Raw genomic sequence first — 14,806 nt, 5'->3', positions numbered from 1 at the left:
AGATATTCAAGAAGCGGGTTGCGGGGTTCTTCCGCCAGCTCTCGAGCCTCAGGTCCCTGAACAGGTACCGCTTGTATCAGGGTCTGAGGAGGAAACTCGAGCTTCTCGTCTCGACTGGAGGTAGCCGAGAGGATATCTCCAGAGTGAAATCCTTGCTGATGGGGTGTCAGTACAATAGGCACGCATCTTTGGTTTTTGAGAGGGATTTCGGGAAGTACCGCTCGCCCGACCCTTACAGAAACTGTAAGATGTCAGTGAGTAGTAAAGTCATTTCAGGACTGATTGATAGTACGGGATCTCTGAATCGGTCCAGATCAGGGATCTTGGAGGTCGTCAGATCCTTCTACTCGCACCTCTTGGGAAGGAAGGATCTAGATCGAGACAGGATGTCGGCTTTCCTGGCTGAAACCATTCCTGAACCAGGGGTAGACCCCTCTCTTGATGTTTTGGCAGAAGAAATCAGGGAAGAGGAAGTGAGACTGGCGATCGAGGGGCTCGCCCCTAAGAAGTCGCCAGGTCCGGATGGCTTAACATCCGAGTGGTACAGGACCTTTAAGGAGTCTTTAGCTCCCCTCTTGACTGAGGTATTCAATGAGTGTCTCTCCTCGGGCACTCTGCCGAAGTCAATGAGGAGGTCAGACCTGATTCTTCTCTCAAAGGGTAAAGATCTCAGCCGAATTGAGAATTGGAGGCCCATAGCTCTTCTCAATACGGACAGGAAGCTTCTGGCCAAGATACTGTTTAATCGGCTGGTGAAGTTTGCACCCCAGCTCCTTTCGGGGACTCAGCACTGCTCTGTTCCAGGCCGAAGCACCTTAAATGCTGTCCTTAGTGTCAGGGAGGCAGTGGAGCGGAGTAGTGCGGGTTTCTGGAAGGGGTACTTGCTGTCCCTGGATCAGGCCAAGGCATTTGATCGGGTGAACCACGAGTACCTCTGGTCCGTCCTCCTGAGATATGGCTTACCGAGTACTTTTGTTAATTGGCTTAAGATCTTGTATGCAGGGGCAGAGAGTTTCCCACTGGTGAACGGTTGGTCTGGCCGCTCTTTTGAGGTGGGGTCCGGAGTCAGTCAGGGTTGTCCTTTGAGCCCACTTTTATACGTGTTCGCAATCGATCCCTTCGTCCGGAGGGTAGATTGTGGGCCATTGGCGGGAGTCGGGATGAGTCTGGCGGAGTCGGATGTCACTCAGAGAGTGGTGGCATATGCTGACGATGTCACTATTTTCGTCTCCTCGAGAGAGGAGGTCGATGTGGTGATGTCGGAGGTGGACCGCTACTCGGAGGCATCCGGGTCTAAGATCAACCGGGATAAGTGTGAGAGTCTCTGGCTGGGAGGGGGGGATCCCACGTTTGATCTCCCGGACACCCTTCCAGGGCCCCAAGAATCAGCAAAAGTCTTAGGCATCACTTTCGGCCAGGATGATTATTCCACCAAAAACTGGGATGGTAAGCTCCAAGATGCCGCTCAGAAAGTGGACCAGTGGAAGGGTTGGTCTATGACCCTCAGGGAAAGGGTACACCTGATCAAATCGTACCTGCTCCCCTTATTTATCTATCTGGGCAGCGTATGTATCTTGCCAGAGGCTTACTACACTAGGATCTACAGCCTGTTTTTCCAACTGTTATGGGGGAACAGGATGAACCTAGTCAAGAGGGAGGTTATGTACCGCACCAGGAGACTAGGGGGTTTATCTATGGTAAACCCTGTGGTGTTCTTTACGAACACCTTCTTGAAAGCTAACATCACAAACCTCTGGAAAGAGAGGGCTCCTCCGTGGGTAATCTCCTGCAGGGAATGGTTTCGGCCTTTCTTCCAGGAATGGGAGAGAGGAGGGCGAGTGAAGGACCTCCGCACACCCCATGGATATCTTCCGGCTTATGCTACCCCGACTCTGAAGGCGATACGTCGGTGGGGTCTGGGAGTGTGGGAGATCAGGACCCAGTCAAGGCAGTTCCTTGACAAACGGGTTCTGTTGACCCACTTCCAGAAGCCTCTGGCGCTCAGGGACTGCCCAGGTCGGGATCTGAGGGTGGGGTTGCACCTTTTAAACATGAAAAGGATCCCCCAGAAGTTTTGGGACTTGGCCTGTCGCTGCTTTCAGGGGAAGCTATATGTAAGGGACAATCTGAAGTGTAGGAACTCTGATGACCGGGGATGTCCCCGAGAAGAGTGTGGGGACACGCTGGAAAGCATGGACCATTTCCTGCTTCATTGTCCCTTTAATATAGGGGTCTACAACCGGGTGGGCGCTTCCATCGGCTGGAGTCAACTTGCCGGCCTTACCTATCCGGAGTGGGCTTATGGGGCATTCAGGAACCTGGGTGGCCGAGATCGGGGCACTTTATTCTTAGTTAGTTTAGTGGTTAGGTACTACACGTGGAACGCACGGTGTTTAGTGTCGACCCAACAGAAAATCCTCTCCGAGGTGGAGGTCTGTAGGAATATCACCGGTGACCTCGGGAAGATCAGGTCTTTGGAGTATGGCAGTCTTGGTACCAGTAGGGCTTCTCTCCTGTGGAGAGGTTTTTCTTTTGATGTGCCCTAGGTACTAGACCTTTTTAGGTAGAGTACCTTTATTTTGGTTAGGGGCAGTGTTATAGGGATAGTGATAGGGTGAGAGCAGGGTCAGTTTTAATGGAGGGATAGAATTAGGGAAAATTGTAGGGGGGAGTTAGGGAAAGAGTTTAAAATTATTTTCATGTATCAGGTCTGCTATCCTTCTTCCTGGTGGTGGGCTAATGCATGTGCACGCTAGCTTTTTGTTTTGATTTAAGCTGATATGGTATGAAGGGCTTACAGGCGACCAAACTTGGGCCTAAGGTAGCTTTGGTTCAGTGTGTATATATGTATAAGTTTGTGTGTAAGTTGGTAGGGAGGAGTGCTAGGTGGGGAGGGTGTTTTTTTTTTTTTTTTCTTTTTTTTTTTGTGGGTGGTGGTGTTTTGCTTTTCTTTTGGGGACCTGACATGGGTCAGTTATGGACAGGACTTTGTGTACGAACGGTATGGACTCTGACCCATGTGCAGGAGGGGTGGTGTGGGAGAGGGTACAGTTTTAGTGTAGGGATTTTGGTAGGGTTTTCTATTGTTTTTGTAGGTTTCTGTAGTGTATATATATATATATATATATATATATATATATATATATATATGTATTTTTAGTTAAATGCTATATTATTATGTTCATGTGATTTCGTATGTATATTGTTTGTGTATATATATATATAATATATATATATATATATATGTGTGTATCTATCATAATTTTTTATTTTTGTTTTTGTTTTTTTTTGTTTTTTCATATTGCAGAATTACAGTAGCTATGGCAGTCGGACCAGTTATTATGTTACGTGGTTTATTTGAGTTTATTATGTTGTTACGTTGTTTATTTGAGTTTTTTTTTTTTTTCTTGTTGTGTTTCCCGAATATGGATGGTTTTGAGTTGTAGCCGGGTAGTGCTAAATTTTATTTTCATATTTTGATAAGCCAAGTGCTATTTTTATGTTCATTTTTGGTATGCGTGTGAGTGTGTTGTTTGGTTCGGTTAGGTGGGTTGACATATTTTAGGTTTTTGTAAAGCTGGGCTGGCCGGTTAGGCAGGGTTTTGTTTTAGTTCTTTGGTACCAGTATATTTGTTATTTATGTTATAGCTGGTTAAGCTTGTTTTGTGTTTTTGTATAAGTTTTGTACTTTTATAATAAAAAAAAGTGTGTCAGCAGAGAGCACATCAGACAGAAAAGAAATTCACAAATTTCTCTGTAGTATACAGCTGCTAATAAGTACTGAAAGTAATTTACAAATCTGTTTTACTTTCTGGCACCAGTTCATTTGAAAACATTTGTTTTCTACTTGTTTCCACCAGAGTTCTCCCTTAAATAGGGTATTAAATTGATTTAAATTGGATTTTTTTTAACTTTAAGTGTGAGCGAGTATATTGTAGTTCCCCTGTGGACATAACACTTGCTCTGCATTTATGCTGCACAACATGCTGTATGTAATCCAATCATAGAGATTATCAACCATTTCCTCTTTGCCACATGATCAGTATCGTTTTAATCCAACTCTGGCACCTAGAGGGAAGTATACTATTGAAAGCAAGTTGTTTTGTATTAAAGGCAGCAAATAGAAAGAATGATTACCACCCACAACCACACATTCAATTACAAACAGCATTGTAGAAAATATATAAAAATGCGAAAAAAAATGCAGGATGATTGAAATTTCTGAGCTGGTTTAATCCAAAGAGCTTCAGTACTCAGAAGAATTGTCCTAGTCTATCAAAATATCATCAGCCATTTCTGTGAAGATAACAAGAGTGATAAATAGCATGGCCATCAGTACACTACAAAAAGAGAAGGACACAGCATTATGTGAGGATTATGTCATTTCATCCATACAGGTTACCGGTTACCCCTCTGAGGCCATGTTAAAACGGCGTAAAACGTGCAGAATGTGTGGACATTCTGCACATTTGAATAATCTGGTGGGCACTAGGACCATTCGGAAATGCTCCGTCTCATAGACGGCAATGCATTTCCAAGTGAAATTTGCAAAACGAATAGACAAATCTATTCTTTTGCGGATGCCAGAATCAGGATTTCTGTGGAAGAAACATCAGCTGTGAAAATTCCACCATGTGAACAATGCTGCAAAATCCCATTGAAACCAATGCAGTGGAATGTCCGTGCAGAATATTTAGTCAGAATTCCGCAAGGATATTCCGCTGTGTGAACATACCTTGGCAGTCCAGGAATAAGGGCACATGGCAAAACCACCATGGACCCTGCAGGTCCATATTACAAACCTGTAGAAGCTCTGTGTGCAGCCATATGCCATGGGCTACTGCAGGTTTCCATTATAGTCTCATGGAATACAGCATGGAACCAGGTCAGATCATTGCATTGTGAATCTATACAGCACAGATTGTCTATAAGGCCATGGTCAATATCTTTAAGTGTAAATATTCTATTTAAACAAATGAAATGTTTATGTTTCAAGGGAAATCTTTCCTTGAACAGGTCATCCAAACAGTGCTAGTGTAGGCCATATAAAGTGTGCACTCTCCTGACTGGACAGTCATTATGGTTTCCCCTTAACCTGACTTAAAGGGGTTATCAGGATTGACAAAAAACACAGCTGTTTTCTGCCAGAAACAGCGCCCCTTTTACCCTCAGTTTATGTGTAGTATTGCATGCCAACAAAGTTCGGCCTCTTCACCAGTTAGTCACTCCCCTGTTAATCAGAGTGTAGAGGAGGTAACCAGTGCACAGAGGGGAGTGACTAACTGGTGAAGGGGCCGAACTGCTGGGCTCTAAAAATTTGCTGACTGGCCTACAAAACAAATTATCCAGGAGCGCACTCTACTTACCTCATGGGAGGACACGAGCAGGATTGCTTGCTGTATTTGTCACATGACAAAAAGTAAAAAAGAAGCCTCATCTGCCTAGGCATCCTGCAGCGTACTTGGTATAAGCAGCAAGAAGCTGAATGGCGGATGTGCGGCTGTGGTTCTCTTTTTGTGTTGCATAAATATAATCCTACATGGCAGACATTCAAAAGGACCATCCGTCTAATACATGGATAGCCATGTCCTGAAACCTGATGTTGTTTAAACAGCTCTCTACTTGGGCTCACAGAGAGAATGTGCTCCAAGCATAGGACCCAAAGCTATGAGGTCCAATTATTTATGTGATTTAAAGGGGACCTGTCACCACCGATTCTCATTGAAATAAACTTAGAACAGAGTCTCAGTCGCCGCCGAGCGCTACGCCAATGTCAGGTTAGGGACCCACTCTAACGAGGTGGCCTTGACGTGGCGAGTGGGCTTGTACTTTTTGATCAAAATGTATACTAACAACCTGTTAGGTTTTTAATTATGCTGAGAAGCAATTAGATCAAATCACAAATGGTGGATGTGCGGCTGTGTTTCTCTATTTGTGTTGCACATTTGTAGTCTCTCCCTTCTTTCATAGCCAACGCTCCACTCCACCCATATGACCCAGGCGTTTTTAATTAGCAGGAAACTGCATAAGGGTTTCCTCCTTCCATTCTCCCAGCCCTCTGGCAGGGAGCACATGGTAGGTTTCATACTGGTGTGGTTCTCTGTGGCGGCCGTTGTTTCTGTGATGCTTTGTCTGTGGGGTGGAGTGGCCCAGAGCCAGGGGCTTGGTCGGGCAGTAGTGGGGCTGCCTGGCCACTGGGTTGCTCCCCCCATTGGGCATGGGGTCTCAGAGGCAGTGGTCACCACCGGGCACTACGCCAGTGTGAGGTTAGGGACCCACTCTAACGAGGTGGCCTTGATGTTGCGAGTGGGCTTGTACTTTTTGATCTAGATGTATACTAACAACCTGTCTTTGAAATTATGCTGAGAAGCCAGTAGATCAAATTACAAAGGGTGGATGTGCGGCTGTGTTTCTCTATTTGTGTTGCACGTTAGGATTATATTTACCTTGTGCCAGAGTGACAATCTGTGCTGATATAAGCTGTATACACTGACTTACACAGTGCCTGCTATTACTCTATATTATTGCGTAATACAGGGGATTCCACCAAGGAAGTGTACTTCAAGGCTGCTTAGCTAAGCATATTTTGCATCAGTAAGTTCACACCTAAAACTACATTTACATACATCTTCAATTGGGCAAAACATTATTCCTACGCAAGCCGTGGTGTAGCTATAGGAGTCACAGAAGTTGCAGCTACCAACGGACCCTTAGGCAGGAGGTCTCAGAGGTCCCCCTCATCATGTTAAAGTGGTTAGCCAGGATTAGAAAAAACAAAGCTGATTTCTTTAAAAAAGAAACAGCAAACACCGGTCCTTAGGCTGTGTGTGGTATTGCAGCTCAGATTCATAAAAATGAATGGAGCCAAGTTGCAATGCCACACACAACCTGAGGACAGGTGTGGTGCTGTTTTTGGAAGAAATTTGTTTAATCCCTGTTTTTTTTTTTTTTCCCTACACTCATTCTAAAATCCATAACTTTTTTATTTTTCCATCCACAGACCAATATGAGGGCTTGTTTTTTGTGAGACCAATTGAACTTTGTAATGACACCTTTTATTTTACCATATAATGTACAGTGCAAGCAAAATATATATTTTTTTTGTTGGAAGATTAAAAGACATAACCCCAATTTTTTTTTTAACTTTTGGAGGGTTACGTTTTTACCCAGTGCACTTTACCGTTAAAATAACAAGTTTTCTTTATTCTGTGGGTCAATACAAGTATAAAGTCTGCAGGGCTGTATTTGTGCGAGGGGCAGAAGTAATAATCGCTCCCTGCACTTCCAGGTGGGGCTTATTGGGAACAGGTGGGGGTGTGTGTATATAACTCCCCCCCCCTCTCCTACAGGGGCGGAGCACGTGTTGTTTGTGGAACCCTCCCTTATCTTATTCCTTCACTATAGGCGTGCCCTCATTGCGCGGTTATGGCACAACTCAGACCGCTTTGCTAGGGTAAGATCTTGTATAGGTATGTACGCAATCTTTCTTGCCTGTCACTAGTACATGTATGGAGCCCCGAACACAATTAAAATGATTACCATTATTACATGCTTTACTATTATTGTATTACTTTGAAAAAAAATCTAACTTTTTAAACAAAATTAGTATGTTTTAAATCACCCTATTTTGACCCCTCTAATTAAACTCTCAAATTTTTCCATATACAGGGCTGCATGAGGGCTTATTTTTTGCGCTGTTATCTGTAGGTTTTATCTATAACACTTTTACATATGTGACTTTTTGATCGCTTTTTATTTTATTTTTCTCGAACTTAGTACGGCATAGTTAACATTATCGTTAGATGTGTATAGCACATCTAATATCTCTGTAATCCGATAAGTGAAGTCACTGGCAGCAGTGGTAGTACAGTGAATCCGGGGTACAAATGAAGCCAGAAATAAGTGATCAAACAATAGCGAGTAGAAAATAATGCTTCAGCACTCACCAGGATCATAGCAGGTTCTTTTATTGCAGAAACAGCATACACATACGGAACAGCAGCAGGCCCGTGGTGGGAAGGGTGTGGGAGAGAAATGCAGCCAAAGCTGCGAGGAAGCGACTAGTTTCGCGGTTAAACTGCTTCGTCTGGCCTTACCTCGTGTCAGCCCAGCGCACACCTATATTGGTTATAGGTGTGCGAAACTAGTCGCTTCCTCGCAGCTTCGGCTGCACTTCTCTCCCACACCCTTCCCACCACGGGCCTAAAAGGTGATAAAAGCATAACATAAAAGGTGATAAAAGCATAAGAATATATACATATATAAAAGTTAAGATTAGACGGAGTTTGGTATAAAATTTGTTTGCCCATTTGGCAGCGCTGGAGGCTCCCGATCAGCGGAGGTTAATCACAGCATCAGAAAGAGGCTGATGTGTGACGCTCGCCATAGCAAGTGATGGGGGTGGATACAATGTAGCGCATAGTAAGCAAAAAGGAGCAAGATGACATAACCTTTGTGAATGAAAGAAATCAAAACGAGGCTATTCACTGGGGACCTGCGGGGAAAAGCAGGGCTTGGTGACAATCCGCCGTTCCATATTAGGAACGTAATCCTAATGTACGGGAACATTCTAAGTATACCGATCTCAGTATAGGGTGTTCCCCTGAAGACAATAGGAGTGTAAAAGAAGACATTACCCTGATGGTAGTGAAGGTGTTTATCCAAGGTGCTGTTGTGGCAGTAAGAGCATCTGATCCTGTATGGGCTCCGCTGTATAAGGTCATGACTAAAAAAGTCTCAATGAGTAAAAAGGGGGATTTGAACATGGTGGCAATTGGTGAATATTGTCTGTAATAGCAACCAGTCCCACAGTGCAGGTTATATAGATGTAAAATATAATAACCAATTAAATATAAAAAATATATATAAAGGAATATAAATAGACCGGTATAGATACGCTACAGATGTCGATCATTCACCTCTATCATCCAAACCCCGGCGGCCGTCCAATTTGGTAATTTCCATATCTATACTGGTCTATTTATATTCCTTTATTATAACAAAATTATCCCATATCTTCATTATCATCAACTTCCAGGACAGTTGCCCTGTTTACTATCACTTATTAGTCCACTGTGGACTGGTGCAAACGGTTCCCTGTAGCGTGACAATTGGTTATTATATTTTACATCTATATAACCTGCACTGTGGGACTGGTTGCTATTACAGACAATATTCACCAATTGCCACCATGTTCAAATCCCCCTTTTTACTCATTGAGACTTTTTTAGTCATGACCCTATACAGCGGAGCCCATACAGGATCAGATGCTCTTACTCCCACAACAGCACCTTGGATAAACACCTTCACTACCATCAGGGTAATGTCTTCTTTTACACTCCTATTGTCTTCAGGGGAACACCCTATACTGAGATCGGTATACTTAGAATGTTCCCGTGCATCAGGATTACGTTCCTAATATGGAACGGCGGATTGTCACCAAGCCCTGCTTTTCCCCGCAGGTCCCCAGTGAATAGCCTCGTTTTGATTTCTTTCATTCACAAAGGTTATGTCATCTTGCTCCTTTTTGCTTACTATGCGCTACATTGTATCCACCCCCACCACTCAGCCTCGTTTTGATTTTCTTCATTCACTAAAGTTTTTGTCTACTATGCGCTACATTTTATCCACCCCCATCACTCGCTATGGCGAGCGTCACACATCAGCCTCTTTCTGATGCCGTGATTAACCTCCGCTGATCGGGAGCCTCCAGCGCTGCCAAATGGGCAAACATATACATTTTATACCAAACTCCGTCTAATCTTAACTTTTATATGTATATATTCTTATGCTTTTATCACCTTTTATGTTGTATGTTATATTTTGTAATTTAAGAGTAATGTCATTGTGACCTTTCACCCGGAACCATTTTGGGTCCCCGGGTATTTTAAGTGTATGTGTTTGAACCCCTTGTCATATGCCTGAAGAAGAGTCTGGCACAAGACTCGAAACTATTGTTGCGAATAAACTCCCTTTTTATTCTATGGATCTGCCTAAGATTCAGTATTCTACTAGGAGGGGAAGTGCCCGGAACCCAGTCCTCCTTTTATGTGTCCCAGGCCTTTGGTTCACATTATCCTAGACTGTATCAGAAATGCTGAGTGACTAGCTCACTCAGAGAGGACTTCGGAGCTGCTGACCTCATCTTCACCGAGCGAAACTACATGCAGATATAGGTGTTGTGCCCTGTGCCCTGAGAACTTCTGGTAAGCCTACCTAATTATCCTAAGGGGCTCACCTGTCTGAACCATCCGCACTAGGAGCGCACCTCTCTCTTTGTCTTTTTCTCTACATAAGTCAGGGATGCTGGGCAGTGTAGTTCTGCAATATCTGGCCCTTCAAATGTTGCATAACCACAACTCCCAGCATGCCTGGACAGTCTGGACATGCTTGGATTTGTAGCTTTGCAACATCTGGAGGGCTACAGTTTGGAGACCATTACTTAGCAGTCTCCAAACTGTTCTTCCCCAGTTGTTGCAGAACTACAACTCCTAGCATGCCCAGACTGTCCAGGCATGCCGGGAGTTGTAGTTCTGCAACATCTGAAGGGCCAAATATTGCAGAACTACACCGCCCAGCATCCCTGTCTGTCTGGGCACAGCTGTAGGCACACTGGTTGGGAAACACTGAGCTAGAGTCTGTTTCCTAACTCAGTGATTCCAACCGTGTGCCTCCAGCTGTTGCAAAACTACAACTCCCAGAATGCACTGACCGACCGCACATGCTTGGAGTTGTAGTTTTGCTACAGCTGGAGGCACATGGGTTGGAATCGCTGAGCTAGAGTCTGTTTCCTAACTCAGGGGTTTACCACCAGCATGCCTACAGCTGTTGCAAAACTACAACTCCCAGCATGTACGGTCTGTCTTTGTGCATTCAGGGAGATGTAGTTTTGCAACAGCTGAAGGTTTGGGGTGCCCCCCAGGGTACATTCACACGGGGGGGGGGGGGGTTTACAGTGGGTTTCCTTCTACAAGTTTGAGCTGTGGCAAATTTTCTGATGCAGCTCAAACTCCCAGCGGAAAATTCACTGTAAACCCTCGCCATGTGAATGTACCCTAAAAACACTACACTACCACAAAATAAAAAGTAAAACACAACATATACACATACTCCTACACAGTTACCTCTCCTTCCTCCCCCCCCCCAATAAAAATGAAAAACGTCTCATACGGCAATGTTTCTAAAACGGAGCCTCCAGCTGTTGCAAGACAACAACTCCCAGTATTGCCGGACAGCCATAGACCGTCCTGGCAGGCTGGGAGTTTTGCAATAGCTGGAGGCACGCGCCAACCTTGTATCTGGGTCCACGCATTGGCGCGTATATCTGTCGTAATTCAAGGCAACAGTTTAGGGCCACATATGGGGTATTTCCGTACTTGGGAGAAATTGTGTTACAAATTTTGGGGGGATTTTTCTCCTTTTACCCCTTATGAAAAGGTAAAGTTGGGAAATACCCCATATGTGGGCGTGGAATGTTCTGCTGGTGCACAACAGCTCAGGTGTGAGAGAGCGCCATGTACATTTGAGGCCTAAATTGGTGATTTTCACAGGGGTAGTTGATAGTTACAGCAGTTCTGACATGAATGTAAAAAAAAAAACACCCACGTGTGACCCCATTTTGGAAACTACATCCCTCACGAAACGTAACAAGGGGTATAGTGAGCCTTAACACCCCCCAGGCCTTTGGCGAATTTTTGTTAAAGTTGGACGTGAAAATAAAAAAGAAATTCCCCTGATGCTGGTGTTACCCCAAATTTTTCATTTCACAAGGGGTAATAGGAAAAAAGCCTCTCAAAATTTGTAACTCCATATGGAAATACCCCATATGTGAATGTAAAGTGCTCTGCGTCAAACTACAAGGCTCAGAAGAGAAGGAGCTCCATTGGGCTTTTGGAAAGAGAATTAGGCTGGAATTTAAGGCCATGTGCGTTTACACAGCCCCCATGCTGTCAGAACAGTGGACCCCTCCCACATGTGACCCCATTTTGGAAACTACACCCCTTATGTAATGTAATAAGGGGTGCAGTGAGCATTTACACCCCAGGTGTCTGACAGATTTTTGGAACAGTGGTCTGTGAAAATGAAAAATGTTATTTTTCATTTGCACAGCCCACTGTTCCAAAGATCTGTCAAACGCCAGTGGGGTGTAAATGCTCACTGCACCCCCTGTTACAACCCGTGAGGGGTGAAGTTTCCAAAATGGGGTCACATGTGGGGGGGGGTCCACTGTTCTGGCACCAAGGGGGCTTTGTAAACTAACATGGCCCCCAACTTCCATTCCCACCAAATTCTCTCTTCAAAAGCCCAAGGCGCTCCTTCTCTTCTGAGCATTGTAGTGTGCCCGCAGAGCACTTTACATCCACATATGGGGTATTTCCATACTCAGAAGAAATGGGGTTACACATTTTTGGGGGCTTTTTCTCCTATTACCCCTTGGGAAAATGACATTTCTTTTTTGTTACGTCCCATGTTAACGAAAGTTCGTCAATCACCTGTGGGGTGTGAAGGCTCACTTTACCCCTTGTTACCTTCCTTGAGGGGTGTAGTTTGCAAAATAGTATGCAATGTGGTTTTTTTTTTTTTTTTTTTTTTTTTACTGTTCTGGCATCATGGCAAATTTGCTCTCCAAAAGCCAAATGTCGCTCCTTCCCTTCTGAGCCCTCTAGTGCACCCACAGAGCACTTTACATCCACATATGAAGTATTTCCTTACTTGAGAGAAATGGGGTTACAAATTTTGGGGGGCATTTTCTCCTATTACTCCTTGTGAAAATGAAAAGTTTGGGGTAACGCCAGCATTTTAGTGTTAAAAAAACAAATTTATCATTTTCATGTCCCACTTTAACGAAAGTTCGTCAATCACTTGTGGGGTATAACGACTCAATTTACCCCTTGTTACGTTCCTTGAGGGGTGTAGTTTCCAAAATAGTATGCCATGTGTTTTTTTTTTTTACTGTTCTGGCAGTACCCTTCTGAGCCCTCTAGTGCACCCACAGAGCACTTTACATCCAAATATGAGGTATTTCAAGTAAACAAGTTTTGGGGGGCTTTTTTTTTTACCTTTTACCCCTTGTGAAAATGAAAACAATGGGGCTACAATAACATGTTAGTGTAAAAAATGGAGATTTTGATTTTTCTCCTCCATTTTGCTGCTATTCCTGTGAAACACCTAATGGGTTAACAAACTTTTGACTTGAATGTCATTTTGAATACTTTGAGGGGTGCAGTTTTCATAATGGGGTCCATCATAGGGGATTTCTAACATAAAGACCCTCAAATTCACTTCTAAACTTAACTGGTCCCTGATTTTGAAATTTTTGTGAAAAATTGGAAAATTGCTGCTATACTTTGAAGCCCTCTGACATCTTTAAAAAGTAAAAACATGTCAACTTCATGATGCCAACATAAAGTTAACATACTGTATTGTATATGTGAATCAATATGTAATTTATTTGACATGTCCCTTTTCCTTTAAAGCAGAGAGCTTCAAAGTTAGAAAAATGCTAAATTTTCTAATTTTTCCTGAAGTTTTGGAATTTTTCACAAAGAAATGATGTAAGTATCGGCAAAACTTTACCACTAACATAAAGTAGAATATGTCACGAAAACACAGTCTTTGAATCAACTTTATAAGTAAAAGCATCCCAGAGTTATTAATGCATAAAGTGATAGAGGTCAGATTTGAAAATAATGCTCCGTCCTTAGGGTCATGTTGGGCTCCGTCCCCAAGGGGTTAAAAAAAATGTTTAGGGGGACTATTTATAGCAATGAAGAGATTGCAAATACTGTTCAGTGCTATGCATGGGCATAGCACTGATCAGTATTATTGGCAATTTTCTTCTCTGGTCTGCTCGATGTCAGACCAGAGAGGAAGACGGCAGTGCCGCAGCTGATTGGAAAAATGCCACTACAGTTTTTGAGCTAAAGTCCGAAGTGTTTTCAAAAGGAATGGGAAATATGAAGAAAGGACTTCTCCTTCCTGCTGAATCCACTTCTGACTTCGGCTACTGTTTTTTGTGGACCATAATACCATTATTAGCTATTGTTCATCTATAAGGATATTCAGAGGAGGGTATAAAATACATGTATATTTCAAAAACTTGACATGGGCTACTTGTATCCATTTTGCTGATGGAAAATGCCCAATAAAGCCTATGGAGAGGTATTAAATGAGTTTCCAGGAAAAACCCATTGATGGCATGTTCATAGGATAGTCACTCAATAGCTGATCAGCTGTGTACCCACATCTGGCGCCACCTCCTACCAACTGTTCTGCACAGCCATGGCAACTAAATGTACAGGAGCTGGAAGCCATTGCTCCTTACATTGTATAGTGAAGTGAATGAGAGCTGTGGTGCATGAGCCTGGTGCCACTGCAGTGTCCTGTTACCCCCATTGCCATGTACAAAATAGATGATGTTGTCATGTGGCTGAGGAAATTCTGCCTAGATCTGTGTCTGTGGTCTCATTTATTACTACTGAGATGTATTACACTGACCCCATAGCATACACTATGATGTCAGTTAGAGCGTAAGGGCTAAATATTTGCATATTCTGCATCAGATGAGTGATCCATTGGTCACATGATATACTCTCCAGTCAGCTTTTATGTAGACATTTCCAAAAAGGAAGAGTCCCCAGTCCAGGCATAGGCAACATTTGGCACTGCAGATGTTTTGGACTACATCTCCTATGATGCTCTTACACATGGCAGGACTGGGGACAAAACCAGCCCTAAAAATGTATGCATACCAGCCCTACAGCACTGTGTCATTGTGCCAGCCAACATTCGGCATACGGGCAGGCAT

The sequence above is a fragment of the Hyla sarda genome, chromosome 9 (genome assembly GCF_029499605.1).
Source record: "Hyla sarda isolate aHylSar1 chromosome 9, aHylSar1.hap1, whole genome shotgun sequence".
In the NCBI taxonomy this organism is placed as follows: domain Eukaryota; kingdom Metazoa; phylum Chordata; class Amphibia; order Anura; family Hylidae; genus Hyla; species Hyla sarda.
The sequence above is the reverse complement of the archived record's forward strand: the minus strand, read 5'-3'. Positions refer to the sequence as shown.